Source organism: Orcinus orca, chromosome 16 (assembly GCF_937001465.1).
Source record: "Orcinus orca chromosome 16, mOrcOrc1.1, whole genome shotgun sequence".
Taxonomy (NCBI): Eukaryota; Metazoa; Chordata; class Mammalia; order Artiodactyla; family Delphinidae; genus Orcinus; species Orcinus orca.
The window spans coordinates 77,927,564-77,936,556 of record NC_064574.1 but is presented as its reverse complement, the minus strand read 5'-3'; the positions used below and the strand labels follow the sequence as shown (position 1 = coordinate 77,936,556).

The window sequence follows — 8,993 nt, the reverse complement described above, 5'->3', positions numbered from 1 at the left end:
GAACAGTAACGTCTCACCATTTTCGAAATTCACGAGCTAATGAAAGTTGAGATGCAAAAAATTATCGGGGGGAGGGGCTTGAGTGAAATTGCCTAGCGGTTGACAGAACAAAACGGGCTGCAAACCACGTTTTCTGTTCCCCTCCATGGCTTTTCCACTTTAACTTTCTAAATGTTGAGTGAAAGTGAGCAAAGCCTGGGGGTTGGAAGGTGAATAAAAACAGAAGGGTGCCTTTCCCTCGCCCGTGCAAAGTTGGGGCAATAGTCTCTTTTGGCCGATTTTGAGGCAAGCTTTCAAAACTAACAGGAGTTCTTTGTGTTCCGGAGGGTGGTGCAGGGCGGAGGAGGTCCCTTGGCGGAGCATGGAAGGCGGCAGGCCGTCCTGGGACTCTCCGGCCTTTGCAGTGGTCCGGCCTCTCAATTTGCAAGGAATCTCGGGTGCAAGAGTGAGTGCGAGCCTTGGACCGTGGCTGAGGCCAGCTGCAGAGCGGCAGGGAGCAGGCTGGAGCTCTCCTGGCCTGGATTTTCATCCCTGCGCCCCGGCTCCCCTCCCCCACCCGAGCAGCAGCGCAGGCCCCAGGTGCAGCCATGTTCCTCGCTCCCACCACCCGCGCCTCCATTGACAGTCCTTGCCCGAGAGGGCCGGGCGCCGCGCTCGCCGCGTCTTCGGGCTCTGGGCTTGTTGGCGCGAGGCTTCCTGGGAGTCGTAGTCCACTGCCCCCGCCGTCGCGTTGGTGGGGACGAATCAGAGACTACAACTCCCGCTGGGCGGTGTTGCGGGTGCGCACGCGCAGCGCGCCTTCGAGGAACAAAAAAAAAAAAAAAAAAAAGAGGAGGAGGGTGAGAGAGAAGCTCGGAGAGCAGAGGAAAGGGGCCGCCGATCGCCCCCCCGCTTTCCCGCACGCGCTCTCTAGCCGTGGCTGCCCGCCTGCCGCGGTTACCCCGGCCTATCCCTCGGTCCCCTGTGAGCGGATCTAGGCGCTGAGCGAGGCCCTGCCGGGGCGGCCATGCGGCGGTGACAGGAGCTCGGCCGAGACGCTCGGGCCCCTCGCCCTCTCACCTCCTGCCCGCTCGCCAGCCAGCCTCAGCCCGAGGGTGCTCCGCCGCAGCCGCAGTTCGCGCGCGGCCCACACTCGCTTCCCTTCAGCACCCCCGGCCCCGGCGCTGCCTGGAGGCGGCTGCACTCGGGTGAGTCCCTGTCGCCTCATCTCCGGTCCCCCGCCCCGGTTGCCATCGCGAGCACGGTCTTTATTTGAGACTCGCTCCCTCCGGGGCCTGCACTGACAGGGGTCCGGGGACCGTCGGCGGCCGTGTTGGGGGCCACAGGTCCCCCCCATCCCGGCCCGCCGGCGTTGGGGGTGGGGCAGGAGCAGACGCGGTCGCGGGGGACGACAGTTGCACGCGCGCGCCTGGGTGCGTGGGGGAGGGGCGCGCGCGCCGGCGCGGCGTGGGGGGGCCCCTCACGCGTGAGGCCCGCGCGCGAGCGAGCCTGCGGGCTGCGCATGCCCGGCCGCTGATTGGCCGGCTTCGGCGATGCGGGTGCGCGCGCGGTGCCAGGCCCGAGCCGTGGGGTCGCGCTCGGCCTGGTGTCTCCGGGGCTCGTGCGCCCGGGCAGCAGACGCGCCGGATTGGCCGGCGGGCGGCGGGGGCGGTGCCGCGCTGCCTGGTAACTGCGCGCCGGCGGGCGGGCCCCGGAGCACCGCCCCTCCTCGCCGCTGCCCCTGCCCGCCCCTACCCGCGCCCAGGTGGAGCCCGGAGTGGGCTTTGTCCCCGGCCCGGCCGGCGCGCCTGCCCCACGGGGCCTGCTCTTTTGGGGAAATAAACACAATGACCGGAAGGAAAACCTCAGCCTGCAGGCTGTGAAAATAAGCCGTCTGGATTCTACCAGCACCCGGTCGGGGGTTCAGGGAAGAAGACAAAACTGCCCTCTTTCCCCGCTACTTGTGCTTATCCAAGTTTTGCCTTTTAATAGCGAGTTTCTTTTTTGTGTTTAATGTTACGGTTTTGCGCTCATTTGCGTCTGAGAATGTTCAGATGTTGGGTCCTGTTGGTGTGGTGCTCACTCTTCGGAATGCGGGGCTCCGGTCAGACTTCTCACCTTCCTGCATTCAACTTTGCTGCAGACAATGGCTTGATCGTCCACTGCATAAAAGTGGTCTCCGGGAGTTAAGGAAACAAAAGGGGAAGTTTGCAAATGAGAGTGCCGTAGAGTGCCCTGAGGAGGCCGGGTGTTCCCCCCGCACTCCTCCCCGCTAAGCCCTAGGATTTGGGATATCCGATTTTATTTCCTACTACATATTTTTGCTTTGTCCGTTTTCCAGCCACTGTAGTCTACTGCCTTGCACTTCAGTTTCTCCCGCTTCTTGGGATCTTGGCTCACACCTGTAGGCTGGAATGACTTTTTTTTCGCTTGAGGCTGTGGAACTCTTTTGCTCACATGCAATTACTTTAAAGCCATATCTTTTAACGTTGGGTCAGAATTTGTTGCTTCTTCATACAATCAACTTGTTTGCCCCTCCTAGGCTGGCGTCTTTATTTCCTCTTGGAGTGTGTTTGGTTATGCTTTAGATACACGTGTCTGACCTAGACACTAGGTATTAAACTCCTGGAGCGGGTAGGGATGAAGCCTTTTCCGTCTTTGTCTTTCTCCCCCTTCCAGTCTACAGCCGTCAAAGTGCTTTGTTTATATTACTAGCGACAGCTAACGCTTGAATAATGTTTATATGCCTGGCATCGCTCTTAAGCACTTAAGGTATGTTTTTCTTATTTAATATTCATAACAACCCCGTTCCTATAGATGAGGAACAAGACTAGAGAAGCTGTGTAATTACCTCTTGGTTACCCAGCAAGTAAACCTTGAATCGAATATTTGAACCTAGGCAGTATGACTCTTCACCCCTGAGCCAGTGGTTCTGAAAACCCAAGCAAGCATCATCCTCCCCTGGAGGGCTTGTTAAAACACAATAGCTGGGTCCCACCCCAGACATTCTGATTCTGCAGGTCTGGGGTGGGGCCGGAAAATTTGCGTTTCTAACGAGTTCCCAGGTGCTGCTGCTGCTCCCAGGACAGACGCTTTGAGAGCTGTTCACTACCGGAGGAAGTTAAGTTCTGAGGGAAGTTTATTCTAGATGCTTGCTCTTCATTACTTTAAAATGAGATCTTAAAGAACCAAAAGTAATTCGTACTGCTTACTGTAGATTGCTTGGAAAACTGAGAGGTAAGAATTTTTCATAGTGTTGGTTACAAAATTAAACAGGTCTCCAGTTTATAAAGGAGCCATGGATTTGAGTACAGAATACAATTAGAAATCTAATCTCGGCTTTTTCTCCCTCTCATTCATTTATTTTTTCATGGCACAGGCATTTATGTCTTTCAAGTGATGCCTAAAGCATCCTATCCCCACCAGAGTCTAAAGATAGGGCCTGAGCTTGGAACTGAGGTAGGCTGGGCCAGGCCGGGGCAGGCAGAGCAGCTGGGGCTCCCTAACTCCACCCTCCCGCCAGTTCCATGCACCAAGGATTTGGCTAAGTTTTAAGAAAATGGCTACAAAGACTTTGTCATTAAAATGTAGGCTTTGGGCTTCTTTTTCTTGGGGCACAAGTCTTGGTGAGAATGATTTTTAGTTTTTTTGGTGTAATGGATTTCTGTCGGAGGAAAGTGAGTAAGCTCAAATCAGGTAGGAGTGGGATTAGCTTACGGTAATCTATCATTTTTAAAATTTTGTTTATTTATTTTTTGGCTGCGTTGGGTCTTCGTTGTGGTGCGCAGCTTCTCATTGCGGTGGCTTCTCTTGTGGGGCGCGGGCTCTAGGTGCGCGAGCTTCAGTAGTTGCAGTAGGCGGGCTCTAGGGCGCGCGTGGTTTCAGTCGTTGTGGCACACGGACTTAGTTGTTCCGCGGCATGTGATCCTGGACCAGGGATCGAACCCGTGTCCCCTGCATTGGCAGGTGGATTCTTAACCCCTGCGCTACCAGGGAAGTCTCTCATATCATTTTTTTGATGATCCATAGATCAGTGGTGTGTTCCAAAACATAAAATATAAAAGACGAGGTCCCTGCTCCGGGTTGTTATTATCTGAAGGAGCAGTAAATAAAACACTTAAGCTTTTCTGTTATTACTGGTGTGTAGCTATTTGCATTGCATTCTACCTAATTCAGTTCTACCATTGTTTCTTTCTTCATTGAAAACATGAATTTTTAAAATATTGCAATCCTTTTCATATAACTGCTGTGGTATAATTAACATGAACTTGTCTTAATCACTGGCTTAAACAGATGCTGATAAGTAATTTTTATGTATATCTAAGGGAAAGCATTTTTTGAAGAGTTGTTTGAGAAGTAATACCCTTTGAGCATGGTATTTCACTTTTCCCGAAATGCATTAGAGGTAATCTACCTGAAAGATAAATACCATGAATTTTATTAATAGCAGTTTACCAAAGGTCATTGGTACCATTTTTCTTCAAAAGTTGTCTACATTTATTTGGGTTAAGCTTATTCATTGTTACTAACTGAAAGAAAGTAGGAAATGCAATTAATCAGTTGTTCATTATAATTGTAGAGTTGAGTTTCCTTGTAATCAATGGGCTTTAAATGGCAGCAGAGCAATATGAAGAATAAAATTTGGTTAAACAAAGTGTAACTGAGGCTACCTGCCTGGGAGAGTAAAATTAAGAATTAGTATTTTAGAGGATGTACTAAAAATTATGGGAAAATTACAGAAAAAATCACGTGGATAGATCAGAAGCGCTGAAGGTATTATCTTAATATTCTTCATTTTCCATTCTTTCCTCTTTCTTCCTTTACTATTTACCCTCTTTCTTGTCTTTCCTTTACTGGAATGCTCAACGATGCAGTTTCCCTGTTTTTTCTTTTTTCCTCTTTGTTTCTACAATCCTTGTCTTCATATCCCATGCCTGTCTCTGGCACTACTCCTTTGCTTTAAACACTTAGACCTAGTGGGAAAGTAAGAAAGTTCCATATAACCAGGGACTGTCAGAGTTGATGGCGGATTGACTCATGTTCCTTGGTTTAACTTGATGAAAAATTATAGAGGATTTTAAAAGAATTAGTTTATTTAAAAAGCAACTTGACGCAAAATGAATTTATAATTGAGAGAGAGGGAGTATGGCTTAGTGGGTATAGACATGGGTTCTTTTTTTTTAATATTTATTTATTTGGTTGCGCTGGGTTTTAGTTGCGGTAGGCGGACCCCTCAGTTGTCGCTCACCGGCTCCTTAGTTGCGGCACGCGTGTGGGATCTAGTTCCCTGACCAGGGATTGAACCCGGACCCCTGCATTGGGAGGGTGGATTCTTATCCACTGCGCCACATGGGAAGTCCCTTTATAGTGATGTTTTAAAAATTGTGGTAGGGACTTCCCTGGTAGTCCAGTGGTTAACACTCCGCGCTTCCACTGCAGGGGCCGCGCACACCATGTGGCACGGTCAAAAAAAAAAAAGTAGCAAAAAATTGGTAAAATATACATAACACAAAACTTAACACAGTGTTAAGTGCACAGTTTGTACAGTCACATTGTTGAGCAGCCATCCCACCATCCATCTCCAGGACTTTTTCATATTCCTAAACTGAAATTGCCCGTTAAAGAGTAATTCCCATTCCCTCTTCCCTCCAGCCCCTGGCACCTGCTGTGAGGCATGTGGGATCTTAGTTCCCTGACCAGGGATGGAACTGGTGCCCCTTACACTGCAAGCGTGAAGTCTTAACCACTGGACCACCAGGGAAGTCCCAAATTTGACTGTTTTAGGTACCTCATACAAGTGGAATTATTTGGACAGTATTTGTCGTTTTGTGATTGGTTTATTTCATTTAGCGTAATGTCCTCATGGTTCATCCACGTTTTAGGATGTGTCAGAATTTCCATCCTTTTTGATTGTTATAGTGATTTTTAAAGTTTTTGTTTTTATAGTATGGCAAAGGAGGTAATTTGTTTAAAGTACTGTGTATGACTGTATCATGGTATAATTATAGAAGTGGAGAGTAATGAAGAGTTTGATCCTATTTAGGGTATTTGGTTAAAATCAGCCCTCGTTAGACTGAGCCTGTGAAGATTTCTGATTGTATAGGTCCCATACTTTTGAAAATTGATGTGTGTTTTGATTCCATTTGCATACACTGTCTCTAGAGACCATAGTATTTTTTATTATATGTTAAAAATTATTTTCTGATTATGTATTTTTGTTGTGTTGATTGCTTCTGTAAAGCTTTTAGAGTACTTTTTCTTAGGGTATGTTGTAAGTGGGGTAGTCACTTTACCCAACTAGATACTCACTTCATAATTTTTTTCTTTATTTGTAGTCTTACCTATAGGAAAATTAGTTTTCTTTATAATAACAAAATGAGTCTTTGAACTATTGTTCACTATTCATTGTCTATGTTTTAAGCTTTGGAAAAGAAGAGATCCCTTACCACATTTGGAACAGTACTCATTTATCTACTTACCCAACATATTGAAGGCCTTCTGGGTGGGTTAGGTATTGTGTGATGCCCTCAGAACACAACCCCCAGAACACAGTCTATTTCTAGGAGAATGCTGGTATGGGCAAATTCTGTTGTTTGTTGAGAGCTTCACAATAAAGACTCCTTAGTTCAGTTTGTATATTCAGTCTAGTTTACTTTTTTTGGTATTTAGCGCAAGGTGACTTTTAAACTTAAATTGTAAAGCAATCTTTGAGGAGTAGGTTTGATACAAGCAAATTTTTATGCTTGTTGGATGTATGCTTTAAAAGGTGCACATACTATATTTCAAAGCAGTGATTTGTTGTTTATCTTAAATTTACACAATATTATAGGTCAATTATATCTCAAAAATAGCTGGGAAAAAAATAAAAATAAATGGTTAAAAAAAAAGCAGTGATTTATTTTGACAACTTATTATTTTTCCTGCCCCATCAGAAAATAGGTTATTTTATTTAGCAGTATTAATTAAAGCAGCTAGTTGGGAAATTTTCATTTGTCAGGCTTGGATTTGGAGAGTTTATTGGTAGATAAATAGGTATTACATATATGTGTATTTTAAAAATAAGTAACTAAAAATTTTTTAAATTTACTTTATTTAAATTTTTGGCTGCGTCAGGTCTTTGTTGCTGTGCGTGGGATTTCTCTAGTTGCGGCGAGTGGGGGCTACTCTTTGTGGCGGAGCACAGGCTGTAGGTGCACAGGCTTCAGTAGTTGTGGCGCATGGGCTCGGTAGTTGTGGCCTGCAGGCTCTAGAGCACAAGCTCAGTAGTTGTGGCGCACGGGCTTAGTTGCTCCGTGGCATGTGGGATCTTCCTGGACCAAGGGTCGAGCCCATGTCCCCTGCGCTGGCAGGTGGATTCTTAACCACTCTGCCACCAGGGAAATCCCTAATTAAATTTAAAGTTAAGTGCTGGGACTTCCCTGGTGGTTCAGTGGCTAAGACTCCACGCTCCCAGTGCAGGGGGCCCAGGTTCAATCTCTGGTCAGGGAATTAGATCCCACATGCCGCAACTAAGAGTTTGCATACTGCAACTAAAAATCCCACATGCTGCAACTGTGGATCCCGCATGGATCAACTAAAGATCCTGCATGCTGCAACGAAGATCCCGTGTGCCTCAACTAAGACCCGACGCAGCCAAATAAATAAATATTTAAAAAACGAAAATTAAATGCTTACTCAATTTATTGAATGCTTGTGTTAAGCGCTCTGCCAGGTACTTAATAGCTTCTCATACCAACTTGTGAGGTAAGAACACATATTATTGTCATTTTCCGGATTAGTATATTTGGGATTAAAGAATCCCACAGTCAACCATATCTAATATTGGAGCTAGGACTTGAATTCAGAATTTGGCATGATTCCAAAGCTGCCATTCATAATAGCTTTGCTCTGTTGCCTGCTTTCTGTACACAATACATTAAAAAGATAAAGATGGAACTTTTAGGTCACAGTTACTTGATTTTCATTTCCTCTTCCAATTCATACAAAGTTAGAAAAAGAACAAGTGAGCCAGCTTATCAACTACCAAATGTTTTTTAAATTTGAAGTAAGGACAAAGGGGCACATTCTTTGTGTATTGGCAGAGAAAGCTGCTACTTTTAAAAAATCTGCACTATCAATTTAAAAGTATAACTTACACATTTGTGAAAAATTTCAAACTAGTGCCAAGAAAAGTTGTGGGTCTTCCTGAATAGTTGATAAGGTGTTTGTTTGTTTGTTTGTTTCAGAGACAGTGTTTTGGCTACTGTGACACTCAGTATTGAACTTCTTTGATCCACCTTTGGGCAGATTCTCTTTCCATGCCTTCATTTTAAAAATTTTATCATTCTTCCCTTCACCTGGCTTTTTAAAAAAAGATAAAATTTAGCTATTTTTGTTAGCTGTCTCAACAGTATTTTGGAAATGGGGTGGAGAGGGTATAAAGTTTTAAGTATAAAAATAAACACACTTGGAGATCATTTCAAATCTTAACCTTTCAAATGTATTTTGTTTCTTCTCGAGAGATCACTTGGTGTTTACTGATAAAATTACCAGCTTTATTTCAGCAGAAAGAAAAATTTTAGTATCTTAAAATGTAAGCATAGCCTGCTATGAAAACTTAAAAGCCTTGACTTTTAAAAATCAATCTTGATCAAAGGTTTGTTTTAGGGATTTCTAATTTTCTTTCTAAATGGTCTCTTTGGCTCTATTTCTCTTGTTTGCTGAGGTGTATATGTTAAATATATGTGTTACCATATTAATATAAATTGTGATACTTTGTATTCTTTTATTAAATGTTTGTAAAATGGAACCTCTGACGAAACACCAACCTAATTTATTCCCTTTGAAAATTCCTATTAAGCCTATAGAGATAAACTCTTAGAGATGCGTATTAAAATATTCCTCTGTGTTAATAGGCAAGGAATAAGGAAATTCTGGGAGTTACAGGTTCTAGTGTAGTCTCTGGCAAACTGATCTTATCCAAAATATTCTGTCCACTTCTGGGACATTGCCTGGACAAACTAGAGAATATCTTG

At 45.2% G+C, this 8,993-nt stretch overlaps 1 protein-coding gene across 2 annotated transcripts in view; it reads left to right on the top strand.

Moving 5' to 3' along the window:
* Positions 1-1,052: 1,052 nt before the first annotated feature.
* Positions 1,053-8,993, top strand: part of GTF2I (general transcription factor IIi) — a 96,418-nt gene continuing 88,477 nt past the window's right edge. For both annotated transcript variants that reach the window (XM_004268770.4, XM_049699850.1), the window contains exon 1: positions 1,053-1,187. The gene's annotated coding sequence lies outside the window, so the exon portion shown is untranslated. The remainder of the gene's footprint in view (positions 1,188-8,993) is intronic.